Genomic DNA, 20,768 nt, shown 5'->3' with positions numbered 1-20,768 from the left:
GTAGGGAAAGTCAGGATGGGTGTGTGTGTGACTTGAATTTCTCATTTTAACATTCTGTAATAAAAATTTTCAAACATAAATAAAAGTAAAGAGAATAACAGAATGACCTCTATGTACTATCACTCAGCTTGGCAATGATCAGCTCCTGCTCAGTCTTGTTTCATCTAGGCTTCCCTTTACTCTATATCCCTGCAGTTCACCCGTGATTCTTTCCATATGTTTCTCTAAATGGTAAGGCTGCTCTGAAAACCAAAACCACATAACTATTATCACAGCTAAAAAGGGAAACAGGAAGAGGCTCTGACTGGCCAAAGATGAAAAATTTTGAGGACCAATAAGAGTAATGACTGTAAGGTTCCAAGATGGCAACAGAGTAGGTGGACCGCCCAGACCCAGCACTACTCATAATTATCCAGGTCCTGAAGGAGAACAGTGGGAGATTAAGAAATAAACACAGAAAGAAAAAGGATGGGATGGGGAGGCCTCCTGTAGGCTGATGGTAAACAAGAAGAAAAGGGGCAACCCCCCCATTCAGCTTTATTATATAGTGCAGAGAACAAGTCCATTTTTAGAACAAGGAAGTTTCTGATACAAAGTCACATATCTAAGGTATAAACGGGAATCCTCTTGAGAGTGCACCACCCTCCACCATGCAACAACCAAGGGTGTGGGGAAGAGCTTAGTCTTAAAAGGGTGTGGGGAAGAGCTTAGTCTTAAAAGGGTGTGGGGAAGAGTTTAGTTTTAAAAGGGTGTGGGGAAGAGCTTAGTCTTAAAAGGGTGTGGGAAAGAGCTTAGTTTTAAAAGGTGTGGGGAAGATCTTTGTTTTAAACTAAGCCCTAGGCTGTAAGGACTTGGTCAGTTTACAGTCTGTCTCCCACAGTGGGTGTCCCAAATGCCACCTCCCAGGGCCAAATTAGATTATTACTTAATGTAAGAACAATCAGCCTGACCAGGTGGTGGTGCAGTGGATAGAGTGTTGGACTGGGACACAGAAGACCCAGGTTTGAAACCCCAAGGTTGCCGGCTTGAGTCCGGACTCATCTGGCTTGAGTGTGGGTTCACCTGCTTGAGCACTGGGTTGCTGACTTGAGTGGGGGATCATAGACAGGACCCCATGGTCGCTGGCTTGAGCCCAAAGGTAGCTGGTTTGAGCCCAAGGTCACTGGGTTGAGCAAGGGGTCACTCACTCTGCTGCAGTCTCCCAGTCAAGGCACATCTGAGAAAGCAGTCAATGAACAACTAAGGTGCCACAACAAAAAATTGATGCTTCTCACCTCTCTCTCTTCCTGCCTGTCTGTCCCTATCTGGTCCTCTCTCTGTCTCTCTGTCTGTCTCTAACATGCACACACACACACACACACACACACACACACCATTCATCTTGAAAAACCAACTCTGGACTAAACAAAGAGATGTCTATCACCAAGGATCACAAAAGAAGCCACACCAAGACAGGTAGGAAGGCCAGAGCTGCAAAAAGGGCTTCTGAATCTTTTGATGGAACCCTAGTGGTATAACTTCCTTGCTGCCTGGTATGACAAACGTTTTATACATTTTGTGTGCCAGACCTAGAATCAGCAATTTTCCCAAGAAGGCTTAGTTCCTTTTGTGAAAAACAATATTTAAAGATTACAAGCTGGCTTTAGGGCTGCCCATTGCTTAAGAGTTAGTCATTGTTTCTAGGCTGTTTCAGTGAACAGACTGATAAAAAATGTTTAGGAGAAAATACATCATGAGTTGCTGCTAATATTTTGAATATGAACTTAGTATTGCAGGGTTTTTTATTGTTTGTTTTTAATCTAACTTCTTTTCTTTGGTCAGCTAGCTCAGTTGGTTAAAGCATTGTCCAGAGCACAGAGGTTGTTGGTTTGATCCTCAGAAAACACACAAGATCAGGAACAGATTGATGTCTCTCTTTCTCGCTCTCTGTCCATTTTTCTCTCACTAAAATCAATAAATAAAAATCTAACTTCTTTGATTTTTTATTTGTGTCTCTTCTCTTTTTTGCCTAACACCTTGGTTCCAAACAATATCAATATAATTACTTTTGCTTTACTATCTTTTTTTTTGTTGAAATATTCTAATTCTGTCATTCTAATCAACAATCTTGTTTGTTCTTTTTTTTTTTGTAATAACTAGTGCTGAAAGAATAACCTTATATATACATTTTTGGATAATTTTTGCAGTGTATCCATGGGATATGGTTTTAGAAGTGAGATTCCTAAGATAAAGGATAAATATAATTTTGCTAATGTTGCCAAATTTCCATCGATGTGATTGTATCATTTTGCATTGCCACTAGCAATGTGTGAGAGTAACTTTCCTCACAGCCTCTTTAACAGGACATATAGTTTGGGTTTTTGTTAATCTGATAGGTAAGAAGTAATTTTTAATTTACATTTTTCTTATTATTATGTGGTAAACTCATTTTTTTTTATGTTTTAGGGCCATTTATATTTCTTTTCTATAAACTGTTCAGATTTCTTGCCCATTTTTATACTTAAAATTTTTATTTAGTCTCTCCTGACCAATGGTGGCACAGTGGAGAGAAAGAAAGTCAACCTGGGATGCTGAGGTTCCAGGTTTGAAACCCTGAGGTCACCAGCTTGAGCCTGGACACACGAGCTTGAGCATAGGGTCGCTGGCTTGATCAAGGGGTCACTGGCTCAGCTGGAGCCCTTTGGCCAAAGCACATATGACAAAACAATCAATGAACAACTAAAGTGCCGCAACTACAAGTTGATACTTCTCATCTCTTTCCCTTCCTGTCTCTCTCTCTCTTTAAAAAAAAAAATAAAGCTAAAAAAAAAAAAAAGCTGAAAAAAAGAAAAAGAAAAAAATTGTTTGGTCTTTTTTAAAGATTCTATTTTTAGAAGTTCCTTTGCATTAACTATATCAACTGTTTCTCTGTTTTATGTTACATTTGACTTTTTCTAGTCTACCAATTGTTTTTACTTTGCTCCTAGCAAAGTTGATCAGAGGACTGCTTCCAGACAAGACCACTATTTTTTTCTCCTTATGAAGCCAATTTGGTTACTCCGTGAGAAGAGGTACTATGGTACAGTGGAACATAACTGCTGAAGCTGGGTGATGGTACATGAAAGTCATTACATCATTTTATTCTCTATACTTCTGTTTATGTTTGAAAGTTTTTCTATTACAAAATGTTGAAATGGAAAATTCAAGTCACATACTCAGCCTAAAGCATTTGGTATCTGATCACAGATAACACTGGAGAACAATTTATTTTTCATTTTCTGTTACATGAGGTTTTAGAACTGTTTCTATATATTTCTGCATCGCTGATTCCAAATCTGAAATTCGTTTCTTGGTGCATGCTCTAGTTTTTATGCAATTTTAATTTCCTTTTGTTACAGTTAATGGCATGCATTGGTTTTTAAATTGGAGTTAAAGGGCAATGACTCTTGGATTGAACATAACCACAAGGCAATTAATGTTTTACAAACATCACTTTTACATAATTGTAGTTGTTTTTAAATGTAAAATTATTATCTGATAAAAACACCCTCTTATTTTGTTTTAAGATTGAATCATAGCTTCTTCGAGTAGGCATAAATGTAAGAATAGTCCTGATACTTTCTGTTATATATGTGGCTGTTACACACTTCAATGTCAAAGGCGCAATATTTCATCATTTGTGACATGTGCATATATTGCCTATTTTCAAGTTCCCTTTGGAGATCAAGACAAGAATTGAGCTCTTCATATTGTGTGTCATAATTGTGAGGAAATGCTTTGTGACTGGACAAAAGAAAAATGCAAAGGGATGCCTTTTGGAATTCCCATGGTTTGGCGTGAACCTAAGGACCACAGCAGTGACTGTTATTTCTTGCTGATGCAAGAAAAAATGGCATATGATTGCATATTCTAATATTTTTTCAGCAATATGACCTATCCCACACTCTGAGACACTCCCAGTTCTAGTTTTCAATGGTTTTATTTCTTCTAAGGATGAAGAAAGTGAACATGGTGATCAAGTGTATTTTGATAAGATGCATGAGGAAATGGTTGTAGAAACTGAAGGGTCTTCTTCTGATGCCAAGCATTCATTAACCCCTCAGCAGTTTAGCTAACCCGAATTGAATGACTTAGTAAGAGATTTGGGCCTATCAAAGAAAGCAGCTAAATTATTAGCCTCCAGACTTCAAGAAAAGAATGTACTTCACCAGTCAGCTAAGGTATCCCATTTCAGGAAGCGTGAACAAATTTTTGTGGACTTTTTTTCCAAAGACAAACACTTTGTTTACTGTCATGATATCAGTAATCTTCTCAGCCAGCTAGGTGTTACTACTTACAATGCAACAGAATGGTGGCTATTTCTTGACAGCTCTAAACAGAGTCTGAAATGTGTTCTCCTATACAATGGTAATGTTTATGCAGTGGTTCCAATTGGTTATTCAACTCATCTGCGAGAAGATTATAATGACATAAAAATTGTCCTTGACTTTCTGAAGTATGAGGAGCATAACTGGATCATTTGTGTGGATCTTAAAATGGTAAATTTCCTGCTAGGACAACACAATACTTTCACAAAGTATCCTTGCTTTCTGTGTTTGTGGGACAACCGAGCTTGGGAGAAACACTGGACACAGAAGGAGTGGCCAAAACGTGAAGCTCTGGAAGTAGGGATGCAAAATATTGTGAATGAACCTGTAGTTAATTGAGACAGGATCATTTTCATCCCACTTCACATCAAACTTGGCTTAATGAAGCAGCTTGTTCAGGCTTTGAATAGAAAATGTACAGTGTGTCCGTAAAGTCATGGTGCACTTTTGACAGGTCACAGGAAAACAACAAAAGATGATAGAAATGTGAAATCTGTACCAAATAAAAGGAAAACCCTCCCAGTTCAGTGTGTTCTGTGGCTCGCTAAATTCGAATCCATGACCAAAGTGCAATGTGAATATTAGTGCATTTATAACGAAGCGCTACCACATAGGAATAACATTACTTGGTGGGATAAGCAGTTGAAGGAAACCGGCAGTTTGGTGGAGAAACCCCATTCTGGTAGGCCATCAGTCAGTGATGAGTCTGTAGAGGCTATATGAGATAGCTACCTAAGGAGCCCTAAAAAATCTGTGCATGAGCCCACATCAAACTACACTGAATAGGTATGAAACTGGGAGAGTTTTCCTTTTATTTGGTGCAGATTACACATTTCTATTGTCTTTTGTTGCTTTTCTGTGACTGGTCAAAAGTGCACCATGACTTTACAGACATACTGTAAATGCTTTCAACATATTATTTCTGCTTTTCCTGCCTTGTCTTTTAAGAAGATAAAAGCAGGTGTATTCGATTGACCTCAAATTTGAACCCTCATAGTGATGAAGAATTTTCCAGGAAGATGAATAATGAGGAGAAAGCAGCATGGCAGTCTTTTGTGACAGTTACAAAGAACTTCCTTGGCAACAAAAAAGCAAAAAACTATGAACTCCTGGTTCAAAGGATTCTGTTGGCTTTCCACGACATTGGATGTAACATGAGTGTTAAAATTCACTTTCTGAACAGTCAACTTGATAAGTTTCCCAAAAATCTTGGAGCTGTTAGTGATGAGCAGACTACTGCTGGAGCATCAAATTGTCCTCAACACGTACACAAATGCAAGAGCTACAAATGAAAATTTTTGCCTGAATAGAATTTAAATAAGTTTTGCGGAAATATTATGATTAAAATAAGTGTTTTATTATGTTCTATTTTGAAATTGTAGACAAATTCTGATGCAATCATATCTTTTAGAGTGTTTTTTTTTTTTTTTTTTTTGTATTTTTCCGAAGCTGGAAATGGGGAGAGACAGTCAGACAGACTCCCGCATGCGCCCGGCCGGGATCCACCCGGCACGCCCACCAGGGGTGACGCTCTGCCCACCAGGGGGCGATGCTCTGCCCCTCCGGGGTGTCGCTCTGCCGTGACTAGAGCCACTCTAGTGCCTGGGGCAGAGGCCAAGGAGCCATCCCCAGCGCCTGGGCCATCTTTGCTCCAATGGAGCCTTGGCTGCGGGAGGGGAAGAGAGAGACAGAGAGGAAGGGGGGGGTGGAGAAGCAAATGGGCGCTTCTCCTATGTGCCCTGGCTGGGAATCGAACCCGTGTCCCCCCGCATGCCAGGCCGACACTCTACCGCTGAGCCAACCGGCCAGGGCCATATCTTTTAGAGTATTAGTGTATTTACTGCATTATATAACTTACTATATTTTCACAAAGATGATTCCCAAGAAGACATTCTACTTCATTATGTTAAACTAAATGTTGAAAATTTTACAAGATGAAAACCTAAACTCTTGAATTGCAAAAAAAACTGTAGCTTACAGAGAAAAACTAGTGTCAGATTTGAGATCAGCACACTCGAATTAAGTAAGAACAAGTGTTTTTGTGGATGCAACAAAAATTTTGTTTCCCAGTGTAATCTTCTGGGCCTTTTATATCTATCCATGCATCAAATTAATTACCAGCAGAAAGCTATTCCTCAGTGGACTAACCACATTAACCTAACGCTCTGTAGAAGAGTCTTGATTAAGTTACCCTTTATCCTTTGCTTTTTTATCAATGTGGATGTAAAAGATGTCCTTAGAGAATGATTTCAGGATCTTCTGTAAAATCACTGCAAAGAGATTTTCTCTTGTTAGATTTACCCTCTTAGAATCAGAAGTTGGATCTGGCTCATATACTGAGGGAGGAAGGGCTCAAAGGGCTGACTGAGGTGTTTGAAAAGTAACAAACCACAGCTGTGCAGTCTCTTTATCAGCTCCCTGAAATAACTGGCAAACACAAGCAAGAAAAACGAGATATGTGAATAGTCCAGGACAAATAGTTCAAACCTCCTCTCAGACCCCTCCTCTCCCCTCCCAGAGATATGAAAGTCATGTAAGTCTGCAGACAAGGAAGTCAAAGAAAGCTAAAGCACTTGTCATGTGAAAGCTAAAGCTATAAAGGTATATAAGACTCAGAAAAGCAGTGTGCCTTTTTGGTCAAACTGCTCAGCCGGCTAATAAGACCCCCTTCCTTCAGCACTTGTCTGAGCATCTTTGTCCTCTGGGAGTTGCTTCCTTTGTTTCCTGCAACAGTACAATTCTTTTCAACAAGAATCCTGCAGAAGTAGTATTGCATACTTGTATCAGGAAGCGCATTGTGACCAGTGTCTATTTGTGATACGGCAACCGTTGATGGTGTTCGCCTAGATTCATTTCAGTGAGGGCTCACTGAATGGTAATATTTGAATTCTATCATGCTCACTTTATTTATTTATAGAAACACTTCTATCAGAGAAACTTTCTTGTGACCCTAGACCTCCTCTCTACAGAAAACAGCAGAGCTGATTAAAAACTAGAACATTGTTAAGGGAAGCCACCACCAGTTGCCTTCCTCAACCTCAGGAGAACCCAGTTAACCTAGGAAGCTTCTGAAATGAACAGCATTGCATTTGTACAGAACAGTCTGAATGAGTTTATATAAGTATGCCTTGGAGGGAACATAGAAACATATGAAAAATAAAGCTGGTATAACATTAACTACGCGAACATTTGAGAGTTTGTCCAAAGCAACAATTTTAGTTTTGGCGTAAATTCTGCAAAGCTTTGTGAAAAAGTCTTGTAAAAAAGAGTTGGTTATATACTAAAGCCTTTTCTGGTTGGTGGCAATGAAGCCACCAAAGTCAAGTGAGCAGAGAAAAGGTGTGGTCATGGTGTCCAGGGTAGGAGCTATGACTAGGAAATCTCTATAAACCAGGAGCAGTGTACACAGTGGCAAAAACCTTGAGTCAGTACATCTGAGTTCAAATCCTGGCTCTATAATCTACCAAGTAGTGGCCTTGAGCTAGATCATTGACTTTTCTGGGTATCAGTTTCTCAATTTTAAATGAGACCTGTAGATTGTGATCTACCTTTCAGACTGGTATACATTAGAGGTAACATCAACCAAATACTTAGCCCAGGACCTGGCCTAGAACAAACATTCACTATGATCATCAAAATAACTGTTTAATCAGAGTAAATGTAATAGTTAAGCGCAAATTGGGCCCATCCCTAAATCTAGTAGATAAACACTTCAGGTGGCAAAATAACTTCTGGAGCAATTAGATAGGCTACGTTTGAAAACTGTGCTGGGAGAGTTGTAAGCTCCACAAAATATGAAAACACAGTTACAGGTCTATAAAGTCAAGGCAGCTATCTAGTCAGCTATCAGTAGAAATCAGTTCTCGTCATACTTTCAGAAGTTATTTGGCCAGAAATGATACATTCATATCACGCTCATTATGATGTCTGATGGCTCATTTCAAGCTTTCTCATTGATATTTGCTATTTTTTAGTTTTTTAAATAGAAACCTGTACAAGGATTTGAGCTTAAGTGTTTGTGGTTTCCTTTGTATATGATTTGAAGTGTTACTGATTTAATTTTAGTTTTCTTTTTTTTTTTTTTTTTTATTCATTTTAGAGAGGAGAGGGAGAGACAGAGAGAGAGAGAGAGAGAGAGAGAGAGAGAGGAGAGACAGAGAGAGAGAAGGGGGAGGAGCTAGAAGGGGGAGGAGCTAGAACTCCCATATGTGCCTTGACCAGGCAAGCCCAGGGTTTTGAACCAGCGACCTCAGCATTTCCAGGTCGACGCTTTATCCACTGTGCCACCACAGGTCTAATTTTAGTTTTCTAGTGGCCTTTGTAATAACCTGAGATAGGGTGACCAGCTCCCTAATTGCTTAGGCTTGTGACATAGGAGGCTAATTGCTGTTTGTTTCTGGTCTGAGTGTGATTGGGGGGCCCATGGGAAAGTACTCTTAAGAAGGGCAGAGTAGAATTGAAAGGCATTTTAGAAAAGTAGTTAATGAAAAATGTTGGAATCTCCTCTTTCCACTTCCAATATACACTTAAATATCTTGGGGGTACCATTTTTTGACAGAGCTCAGAGCTTCCTAAGGAAGATCCCTAACTCACCTGTTTTTTTTTAACCCTTTGATTAGGCCATTGAAGTTATGAGCACAGAGTAGGGGCTGTGATACTGAAGGTCTGGTCTAAGATTTCCATATCTTTGTTGGTGAGACATATAGAAGTAAAAAAAAATAGTGTTGGGATTGAGATTAAGAGTCCAATTTGTCCATTTCCAAAATATGGTCTAAACACTTTGCTTTAAAGAATAGTAGTAGACTAAAATTTGTTAGATATCTGAATGAAGATGTGAGAAATGAGTTCTCATTGCTTGTGTCAGGCTCTGGAAATATGCCATTGACACTGAGACCCCTGGACTGGCTCCCTGGTAATTCTCCCTACATTCCTTTGCTTCATGACCAGAAAAGAAAAGGACCAAAGAGCTCTGTATTCCAAAGATAGAAGAAAATAAATGTTTAGAGTAAAAGGTCCTTATAAATCAATGTTAAATTCCAGAACAAAGGTCAATAATTCAGCATTGTTTTATTGAGAACCATATGATACCCCAGTAATAGAATGTTCTGTCACGGGAAGGGGTACATTTTAGAAAGCCCACTGAGTCAGGAATTATTCAGTTATTGCTGGGGGCAAGGTGCACTTGGCATTGTTGAACAATATTGGTCATTAGGCCTGGCTTGTCTGAGCTGAGCTGCAGTAAAGCTAACCACTTCTTTTTTTTAGCTCTGGGAGACGGTGAACTTCCTCCAGACCAGCTGAAAGATACTGATTAGATATTTGTCAGCCAAGTGATATTATTGCTCCATGACAAAGGAGGTCAGGAAGAAATCTAGGAGGATATCAGCTGGAGAGAAGATTTGTTCCTGGGACAGAGTGGTTGGTATTGTCAGTTCATGGCAATCTACCTGGGCAGGTTTATCAAGATTCCCAGCGATGGAACTCACAGAAAAGGTGAAGTGGGAGGAATTGCTGGTGGGAATGTTACTGGGGTAGAAGTATTGATATTTTAGCTGTGGATCTGAGAGCTGATCAGTCTGCTTAGGGGACTTGAGCCACCCCTGTCTGCTTGCTGTTCCTTGTAGGTAAGTAGAGTGATGCAGAGACATGCTCAGTGGGCTGTTACTGGAGCTCAGCTGAGGGTAGCTGGTAAGTGCTTTGATTTTAAAAAAAGTTCAGACCTAGAGTCAAACCTTGGAGAATATACTTTTATCTTCTTTGTTTTTCAATTTCCTTATTTGTAAGGTAATAATAATTACCCACAGGGTTGTTGTGAAGATAAAATAAGATACTATGGAGAGTGCCTGGGAAAGGGTCAACATGAACCAGGAGGTTCTCTACCTCAGCTGTTGGCACTGAGGAGAACCTTAAAAATGATTGTTGTCAGGTCTCACCAAAGACCAATCAATCACAATCCCTATGATTCCATGCAGCCAGGGTTAAGAACCCTGGTACTAAAAACTTATTATTTGTATTCAGAAAACTCTTTCAGGGAATAGGAAACAGTGGTAGATTTTGGTTAACTTTTAGTCAAGTCCTGTGTTGTTAACTGTTATTGGTTTTCTTGTATATAGTTGTAATTTAGAGAAGATATAGCCACCTGTCATGTACATTTATTTGTATATAATGCTGTGTAATGCCAGTGGCTGAGGCCACATGGTAGAGGAACTGCGGAGCCAGAAAGCACTGGTCCATTCCTGTTTAATAGAGTCTGGCAATGATGGATGAGCAAACAGGCAGGGGAAAACCTCTTCTCAGGCAAATGAACTACTCACAGTGGCGGGCAGGCAGGGCAAGCACCCATAACCTTACATAGACGCTGACACATGCTCATGCACTAATCAGGCAAAGTACAAGTGAGCAAGCCTAACACGCTGTTTTCCCAACAATCCACCCCACACAGTTTATTTGACAGGTATCTTCTGTGATGGTCCCTGTGTGAGAAGTGAGGTACATTACCTAAACAGAAACAGTATAGACGGCAGCAACCAAATTACAAAGGCATAAGCTAGACCAAAAATGACAATTACAAAGGTGCCTTTCACAATGTCTCCCTGAGCACTCTGCCCAGGGAGTTAACTGGAGACCCACTTCTAGCCCTTTACACCATGGTGCCAACAAGGCCACCCATCATAGGGGGGGTGCCTGTAGAGTCCAGGGCTATGTCTATTGAAACCATAAATTGTCATTGGATGGGAGCAGCTTTCCTGTGCAAGAGGGCCTCCCCAGGTGCTGCCGCTCCCCCCCCCCCCCGCATCAGGGTCTCTCATACAGGGGGTCCTTGGGTTACGATAGTCTTGCAATACGATGTTTCCAGTTTATGACACTCACATCCATAAAAACTTTAAATAATTGAGATGTGAGTGTTTCAGCTTACACCATTAGTGTTATACTTATGGACTACATTGTACTTACAGACTAGCCTGGAATAATTCTTTAAGAAGGTAGAGAGGCCTGCAACAGATCCTGTACCCTCTACATCAGCTGCTTCTCAAGATGAAACACCTGTAGCACAGGTAGAATCCTCTCCAGCATCTCCTGCATGTTCCTTAGGCAATCCTGATTCTCCTGACCCAGTATCTGCAGGTTCTCCTGCCTCTCCAGCTTCCTCCTCCCAATAAGTCACTCTCTCCCACCTTGCAATGCCCCTTCCAGTGTGCAAGCCAACCACAGGAATAAAGGGTAAGGGATTTTTTTTACATTTATTTTTTTTTGTTACTACAGTACAGTATATTTATGTTTTCTTTTTTCTGTAGTTTAGTTGTGTTTTTATGTTCTAGATTATGATTTTTCAACAGTGTTAGGATAGGTAATTTACTTAGGCTAGGGGAATTACACCAGAATTTGGGTTATATCACTGTCATAGGAATGGAACTGTGTCATAACCTGAGGATCCCCTATACTGTCCACAAGCGGCATATCCATCCCACAAGGGAGCCAGTGGCCCCCTCTCATCACAGTCCCTGCTTCAAGAGTCCATTACACCATTCAATGATCAGTCCATGATAGACAGCCCAGCTGTTTGTGAGAATCACCAAAGTCAAGGTCCATTACAGGCAACTAACCATAGAGCTCCTTGATAACAGACCTCAGCACTTTTCCATAAGCACTCTGTCCATTGCCTCAAGCCCCATCCAAACTCCTCAGGTCCAAGCTCACAGGGCCTGGCGGAGTCAAACACACTCAAGGTCTGTGTCACCTTGAGAGTTCTTTTGCTGCTGCTGCTGCTGCAGCAGCAAAAAAACACCTGCTATTTTCTAATGCCAACACCTGCTGCACATTAGAAGGGGACCAGTGGATTGCTAATTCCACATGGGGCCTTAGCACCCCCTCACTCATCCAATTAGGTGGGTTTTTCAGTCTTTCCCCTATTCAAACTGGGAGAAAGAGTCTTGGGGGACCCTCCTCTCCCACAGCTGTTTCCAACAAGTAATACTACGACCATACAGCCTGAATGCCAGCCATTTTCTTGGCAGCTGCCAGGGCTGCCCGCTGTCCCTGCTTTTTCAGTGGCTGGAACTTTTAGACCAATTCAAGCTGCCACCAAAGCTCTAACAGGACTTTATTAGACCTGCCATCTAACTTCTCCCTATCTTCCCCAGCCACAGTCAAATCTACCCACATCTGTGTTCGGGTGACCTTTACAGGATGGTTTCTCCTGTTAGTTGGTGGGGAGGGAGGCAGCACAGACAGCAGCCCTCGACTTTATGATTCCATGCTGTCTCCATCTCACCCAAGTCTGCCACTGTCTGTGTAACTGCATTGGCAGACTTCCCCCCATAGGGGCTCAAAATAGCCATTAGTGACCCAAAAAGGGCTGACAGGTCACTACAGAGAATAAGGTTCCTCATCTCTGCCATAACCACTTCCTCATCTGGCCCACAGGACCTCAGGTTGAAAATAGCATTTCTCATACCTAGTACCTGGAGGACCTGCTTCAGCTCAGAATATTACTGCCTCTGACTCACTGCCCCTGGCAAGTCTCCAGCATTCTGCCAGACTGTAGAAAAGCAGCCATCACCCATTCTAATACAGTACAGTTTCCTGGGTTGTCATGATAGTTCTGAAAGTGCTGCCTCAAAAAAGAGTGCATAGTAATGTTGGCCAATTTCTCCATCTCTGTTCCAGAGAGCATGATGCCACCCACCCCCTATGTCCCACAACCATAGCAACCAGGCTGTCAGGCGCTCAGTGGGTTTCTGCCCAAATTTCTCAGCTCTGCCTGGGTGTAGGTCCAGACCACAGAGTGCTCAACTACCTATAGAGGGGGTTGTGTTTGCCCTTGAGGACTCTTGGCTGCTGGGTTTTTACCTTCTGGGTGACCACCGGTCAGGTTCTGATTCTGTGGACAGCAGTTTCAGCCTGAACTTCCTCCTCAGAAGAGGAGAAGTTGGAAATGCCTACTCCCATCAACTCCAAGCCACTCCACCGGCACAGATGCAGTGCCCACTTCAGCTCTTGCAGCTGCTGGCTCTTGCCTTGAAGCTTAAGCTCGAGCTCTTGAACCTGCAGTTGTTTCTCTAACAACTTTCTTTGCCAACATTCACCTTCTAGGGCAAATTGCAGCTCACAAACCTGTAATTCCTTCTCTAGCAATTGTTCCAGTTCCAGGCACTGTTGGTGCTCCGCTTGCACTTCACACTATAGCCCTGAGAGCAATCAGACTCCTTCTCCAGCAACTGCTGCAATTCAAGCCGCTGTTGGAGCTCAGTCTACATCTCATCCTGGAGCTTTTGACTTCAGATGGCCTCTCATACAGAGCTTTCGGTTTGTGTTCACAGGGCTGTAAGACACACCCAGCCCAACAGGACAGCCACAGGGAACCATATGCTGGAGAACAATGACCACTCCTCTATCCTAACCTTAAAGGGTGTTGGTGGCTTTATGTCGATCTGATCCAAATCCTACCCACTACACCAGATGTAATGCTGGTGGTTGAGGCCAGGCAGGTTCACGCTGGGTTTGGGTAGACCATAGAGGAACTGTGGAGCAGGAAAGTGTTGGGCCATTCTTGTTTAATAGAGTTTCGCAATGGCATACAAGCAAACAGGCAGTGAACACCTCTTCTCAGGCAAATGAACAGCAAAATGGCCCCTCACAATGGTGGGCAGGCAATCCACAATCTTCCCTGAGGGCAAGCACCCATAGCCTTACATAGACTATACACATGTGGTGTTGCCAAGTGCTCATGCACTAATCAGGCAAAGTACAATTGAACAAACCTAACACAACTGTTTTCCCAACATACTGGTTCTAGGCTAATCCCCTTGTTTCTCAGGCTTAGGGAGCTGGATTTGGAAGATGTGGGAATAAAAAACAAAACAAAACAAAACAAAACAAAAATAGTCCCTCTGGAATTCTGTATTTGTGAAACACTGGTCAATCTAATCAGGTTCAAACCAGGAAGGAGCAGGTGAGGCAAGTGGGACCCCATTTATTTAATTAAGTCTGCTCTGCTGGGCCTCCTCTAGGCCTTGTTATAGGGAGGCTGGCAGACTGTAAGCACTCACGGCTGGTAAACTGTACTTTCCTTATTCCTCTGTGTTGCGAGCTCTCCTGAGGATAGGTTTAGGCAGTGGAATTGAGTGGATTGTAGATGTGAGATATTATCGTGTAGCACAAGGAAAATCACAGGCTTAAGATAACAAGGCTTTTCCAGAAATTCTCCTGGGTTGTTACTAGAACTAGGCTTACCGTTATTCTGAGTGGAAAGATTTGTAAGGGGGAAAATTTTGGCCCATTTCTTGAATTACATGTAGAAAAATAGTCTTCTTGTTGGGGTGAGAAGTGAGTTGAAAGTTTATCTGGCGTTGAAGTTCCTGAGCTGAAACAGGGAGAGAGGCTGAAGGGCCCTATGGTTCACCTTATTTTCTCCTTTCTTCTCTACTCAGGGCAAAGACAGTCTTCATGTACTGAAACGTTCTAACTCACATTTTAAAAAGTAGAACATAAAAGGGAAGATCAAATAATAAGCAAAATTGAATGTATTTAAATGAAAAGAGGGAATTGTGGGGAGGTGAGTAAAACGTGACAAATACACAGTGATGGAAAATGACTTGACTTTGGGTGATGGGCACACAACATAATCAACAGTTGAAATGCTATAGAGATGTTTGCTTGGAACCTAGGTACTCTTACTGATCAGTGTCATCCCATTATATTTAATTTTCTAAATAAAATAAAAAAATAATAAATGAAATAAAATGATGAAAAACTTTGAAACATTCATGTTAATGAAACAAAAATAACCTGTTCTGAAGTGACTGGTTTGAGGTGACTGAAAATGTTTAGCCCATGTCTTGTGTATTCATGTCAGGGTGGATTGGTTGTAGGAAATACAGCTTCCTTTTTCTTGGTAACATCTTTATTGAGATGAATTTCACATACCATAAAATTTATTCATTTAAGTGAATTAAACTGTTTTTAGCATTTTCACAGAGTTGTGGAACCATCACTACAATAAATTTTAGAACGTTTTCATCGCCTCAAAAAGAAACCCGTATCTGTCACCCACCAAACACACTTCCTGACCCCAGGCAGCTATTAATTTACTTTCTATCTTTATAAAGTTGCCTATTCTAGGTATTTCATAAGAATAGAATCATATAGTATTTGGCCTTTTCCATCTGGCTTCTTTTACTCAGCATGATGTTTTCAATGTCCATTTATGTTTTAGTATGTATAAGTATTTTATTCCTTTTTATGGCTGAATAATATTATATTATATGAATAAAGCACATTTTATTCATCAGCTGATAAACATTTGTGTTGTTTTAATTTTTGGCTATTAAGAATAATGCTGCCATGAACACTCATGTACAAGTTTTTGTATAAAAATATATTTTTATGTCTTTTGGATAGATACTTAGAAGTGAAATCACTGGATCAAATAATAACTATATGTATTTATGTCTTTGAGGAAACTATCAGACTGTTCTCCAAAGTGGCTGAACCATTTTACATTTCCATTAGAAGTGTATAAAAATTCTGATTCCTCTATATCTTGTTCAATACTTATTATATTTTTTTTCCTCCTAAAGATTATATTTATTGGCTTTAGAGAGAGGAGAGAGAGTGAGAGCAAGGCATCATGGAGGTGGAGAGCAGGAAGCATCATAGTACTTGCTTCTCATATGTATCTTGACCTTGCAAGCCCGGGGTTTTGAACCAGTGATTTCAGCATTCTAGGTGGATGTTCTATCCACTGCACCACTATAGGTCAGACATCCAATATTTATTATCTTTTTTATTATAGCTATCCTAGTGGATGTATCTTAATAGGTATGAAGTCATATCTTATTGTGATTTTGCTTTGCATTTTGCTTATGCCTAATTATGTTAAGCATCTTTTTATGTATTTGTTGGTTATTTGTATACTTTATTTTAAAAATTTCTATTCAGATCATTTGTCCATTTTTCACTGGGTTTTTGTCTATTTATTATTGAACTGTAACATTTCTTCATATATTCTAGATACAATTCTCTTCTCAGATATGTAATTTGTAATATTTTCTCCCATTCTGTGTGTTGTCTTTTTACCTTTTTCTTTTTTAAATTATGGAAGCAGAAAAGCCTGTTTTATTTTTAATTATAGTTAATATTCAATATTATTTTACATTAGTTTCAGGTGTACAGTATAGTGATTAGACACATAATTTATAAAATTATCCTTCTGATAATTCCAGAACACATCTGGCATTATATTTAATTATTATAATATTCACTATATTCCTTATGCTGTACTTTACATCTCCATGAATTTTGTAACTACCAATCTGTAGTGCCTGAGCTGCTGTGGCTATTCTGGGTCTTTTGTGGTTCCATATAAATTTTAGGATTATTTGTTCTAGTTCTGTGAAATTTTTCATTGATATTTAGATAGGTATTGAATTGAATCTATAGGTTGCTTTGGGTAGTATGGACATATTAGTGATATTAATTCTTCCTATTTGTGAGCATGGTATATATTTCCATTTCTTAGTATCTTCTTCAATTTATTTCTTTAATGTCATATATATATATACATATATATATATATTTTTTTTTAATCAAGTGAGAAGTAGGGAGGCAGAGAAACAGACTCCCACATGTACCTCAACTGGGATCCACTCGGTAACCCCTGTCTGGGGCTAATGTTCTTCTTATCTGGGACCACTGCTTTGTTGCTCAACAACTGAGCTGTTTTAGTGCCTGAGGCGACACTGTGGAGCCATCCTCAGCACCCTAGATCAACTTGTTTGAGCCATGGCTGTGGGAGGGGAAGAGAGAGGGTGGGGGTTTAGAAGCAGATGGTCACTTCTGTGTGCCCTAACTGGAAATCAAACCCGAGACTTCCACACACGTGGTGATGCTTTACTGCTGAGCCAACCAGCCAGGATCTAATGTCGTATAATTTTATGAGACTTTTATCTTCATGGTTAAATTTACTCCTTGGTGTTTCATTTTTTTTTTTATGTAGTTGGAAATGAAATTTGTTTTTTAAACTTTCCTTTCTGACGGTTCATTATTGGTATATAAATATGCAACTAATTTCTTAATATTAATTTTGTATCCTGCCAGTTTACTAAATTAATTTATTAGTGCTAGTGGTTTATTAATTTTTAGTGTTCACTCTGCATGATACAGTATTATGTCCTCTGCAAATAATGTCAGCTTTACTTCTTTTCAATTTGGATACCTTTTATTCTATTTTCTTGTCTGATTGCCATGGCTAGACTTCCACTACTATGTTGAGTAAAAGTGGTGAAAATGGACAACCTTGTCTTGTTTCTGATCTAAAAATATGCTTTTAGTTTTTCCCTAGTGAGTATTATATTAGCTGTGGTTTTGTCCTAATGGCCTTTATTATGTTGAGATATGTTGAGGTATGTTCCCTCTGTTCCCACTTTGTTGAGAGTTTTTTATCATTAATAGATGCTAGATTTTGTCAAAAGCTTTTTATTTTATTTTTTGCATCTATTGATATGATCATATGATTTTTGACCTTCATTTTGTTTATGTGGTATATCATGTTAATTGATTTGCATATATTGTACAAACCTTGCATTCCAGGAATAAATGCTACTTGATCATGGTGTATGATCTTTTTAATGTATAGCTGAATTTGGTTTGCTAGTGTTTTGTTGAGGATTTTTGCATCTATGTTTATCAGGAATATTAGCCTATAATTTCCTTTATTTTTTAGTAATGTCTTTGTCTGGTTTTGCAGTCAGGGTAATCTTGGCCTCTTAAAATGAGTTTGGGAGCCTTCTCTCCTCTTGAATTTTTGGAATAGTTGGAGAAGCATAGGTGTTAATTCTTCTTAGGTTGGTAAAATTCTCCTGGGAAGCCATCTGACTTAGGACTTTTGTTTGCTCAGAGTTTTTAAATTACTGATTCAATTTTGTTGGTGATAATTGGTCTGTTTAGATTTTCTGCTTTCTTCGTGATGTAATCTTGGAAAATTGTATCTGTCTAGGAATTTCTCTATTTCTTCCAGGTTGTTCATTTTTTTAATTTGCATATAATTGTTCATAGTATTTTGTGGTAATCCTTTGTATTTCTGTGGTGTCCATGTCACTTCTATTTTATTTCTAATTTTATTTATTTGGGTCCTCTCTCTATTGTAAGTCTGGTTAAAAGTTTATCGTTTTGTTTATCTTCTCAGAAAACAGCTCTTGGTTTCACTGATCTTTTCCTTTCTTAATTGTGTTCTTTGAAGAACAAAAGTTCTTAATTTTGATGAAATCTAATTTGTTTTTTGTCTATTGTTGTTTATGATTTTGAAATTACAATTAAGAAACCATTGCCAAATCCAACATCACAAAGATTTACTTTCTTGCTGCTACATTGAGAACTTTGATCCATTTTGAGTTGTTTTTTCCTGAATGGTATGGGATAGGAGTCTAACTTCATTCCTTTGCACATGGATGTGTAGTTGTTTCATTACTATTTATTGAAAATACTATTTTTTTTTGCAAGGAAATACTTCTTAAGGACATTACTAGAGTCAATCCCTCTGGTGTTTTATGATAGACTCACAAGCAGAGAAGGGAAATTGATATTTATTGAGCTCCTAGTATCCAAGTCACAGAAGTCCTAGGCAAGGTGGGGGGAATCCCAGGCATATGCATTGCTAGTCTCCTATTTGTACCCATGACAGGAATTACTAATCAATCACAGCATACTCTCTGACTAAGCCTTGATGACTGCCAGGATTAACATGTAGGGGTGGTATCCTAGGAAGATCAGTTTGGGAGGAATTAAAATTATAAGGTTAATTTTGGGTATGTTCAGTTTGTTGTGCATATGGGACATGTAGGTAGAGCTGTGGCAATAAGTACTTGGATATGAAAGACTAGAGCTCAAAATAAGTGAGAGATCTGGAATAGAGAGAGAAACTTTAGACGTTGGAGCAGATCAGCCTTCCAGAGTGGGTGACAAGACATCTCGTGAGCCCACACAAAAGACTGTTATAGGACTGGCAGAGAAGGTGAAGAAAAACCAGGCATATTGGCAAGGAATCAAGGGTAAAGGGAGATTCAGGGAGAGCTATTGATAGTATCAAGTATCATGAGAAGTCCGGTAAAGTGCAGACTGGAGAGTGTCTTTGGATATCATGGGGAGGTTGTTGTTCACCTTGAGAGTGAAGCTTTAGTGGGAAAGTGAAGGTGGAAGCCAATGCAGGGGTCTGAACAGTGAGCTGGATGTGAGCAAAGACTCATGTTGGTGAGATCTGATGAGAGAGACAGAGCTAAGTTTCAGAATACCAACAAGATTATTGTGTTTTCTTAGAATTTAAGGAATATCTGAGGTCAAATAAAAAGTTCTTCCTGGCTGGTTGACTCAATGGATAGAGCATTGGCTTGGCATGCAGACGTCCCAGGTTTGATTCCCAGGCAGGTCACACAAGAGAAGTGACCATCTGCTTCTCTTCCCCTCCCGCTCCCCCTTCTCTCCCTCTTCCACTCTCACAGCCAGTGGCTCAATTGGTTCAAGCGTTGGCCCAGGTGCTGAAATAGCTTGGTTGGTCCAAGCATCAGTCTCAGGCACTGAAGATAGGTCAGTTGATTCAAGCATTGACCCCAGATAGGATTGCTGGGTGGATCCCGGTTGGGGCACATATGAGAGTCTGTCTCTCTATTTCTCTTCCTCTCACTTAATAAAATAAATTTAAAAATTAAAAATAAAAAGTTCAGTAGATTGTAGCCCTGGCCGGTTGGCTCAGTGGTAGAGTGTTGGCCTGGTGTGCAGGAGTCCTGGGTTCAATTCCCGGCCAGGGCACACAGGAGAAGCACCCATCTGCTTCTCCACCCCTCCCCCTCTCCTTCCTCTCTGTCTCTCTCTTCCCCTCCCGCAGCCCAGGCTCCATTGGAGCAAGGATGGCCCGAGCGCTAAGGATGGCTCCGTGGCCTCTGCCTCAGGTGCTAGAATGGCTCTGGTTGCAAAAGAGCGACGCCCCAGATGGGCAGAGCATTGCTCCCTGGTGGGCATGCCGGGTGGATCCCAGTCGGGCACGTGTGGGAGTCTGTCTGACTGCCTCCCTGTTTCCAGCTTCAGAAAAAAAAAAAAAAAAAAAAAAGTTCAGTAGATTGTGAGAAAAATGTCTGAGGGGAATGAACATATTTGTGTCTACCAGTTCCAGCCTATATGTACAACACCAAATCAACTGCATCATTGTCTGAGACATTCCTGCAGAAATGAACCCTAAATGGTACGGTAAAATTAAACTCAGGTATGGGCCTTGCTACATAAAGCACAGACTCTCTAAGCTAGTGTTTCTTATAAAATGGTCCCTGTGATCACCTGGTTCAGGAACCCAGAGTACTTTGAAATGTTGATTCCTGGGATGCATCCCATACCTACTGGACCAGGACCTCATGGTATTATTTAAAGCCCAGGTTT

The 20,768-nt window shown here is 40.2% G+C and overlaps 1 protein-coding gene across 1 annotated transcript in view; it reads left to right on the top strand.

The window, feature by feature from the left end:
• Positions 1-9,695: 9,695 nt before the first annotated feature.
• CDH17 (cadherin 17) overlaps positions 9,696-20,768 on the top strand; it is a 105,526-nt gene continuing 94,453 nt past the window's right edge. The window contains exon 1 of the mRNA XM_066379136.1: positions 9,696-9,839. The gene's annotated coding sequence lies outside the window, so the exon portion shown is untranslated. The remainder of the gene's footprint in view (positions 9,840-20,768) is intronic.

This window comes from Saccopteryx leptura, chromosome 3 (assembly GCF_036850995.1).
Source record: "Saccopteryx leptura isolate mSacLep1 chromosome 3, mSacLep1_pri_phased_curated, whole genome shotgun sequence".
Lineage (NCBI taxonomy): Eukaryota > Metazoa > Chordata > Mammalia > Chiroptera > Emballonuridae > Saccopteryx > Saccopteryx leptura.
Note: the sequence above shows the minus strand (reverse complement) of the source record. Positions and strands in the feature narration are given on the sequence as shown.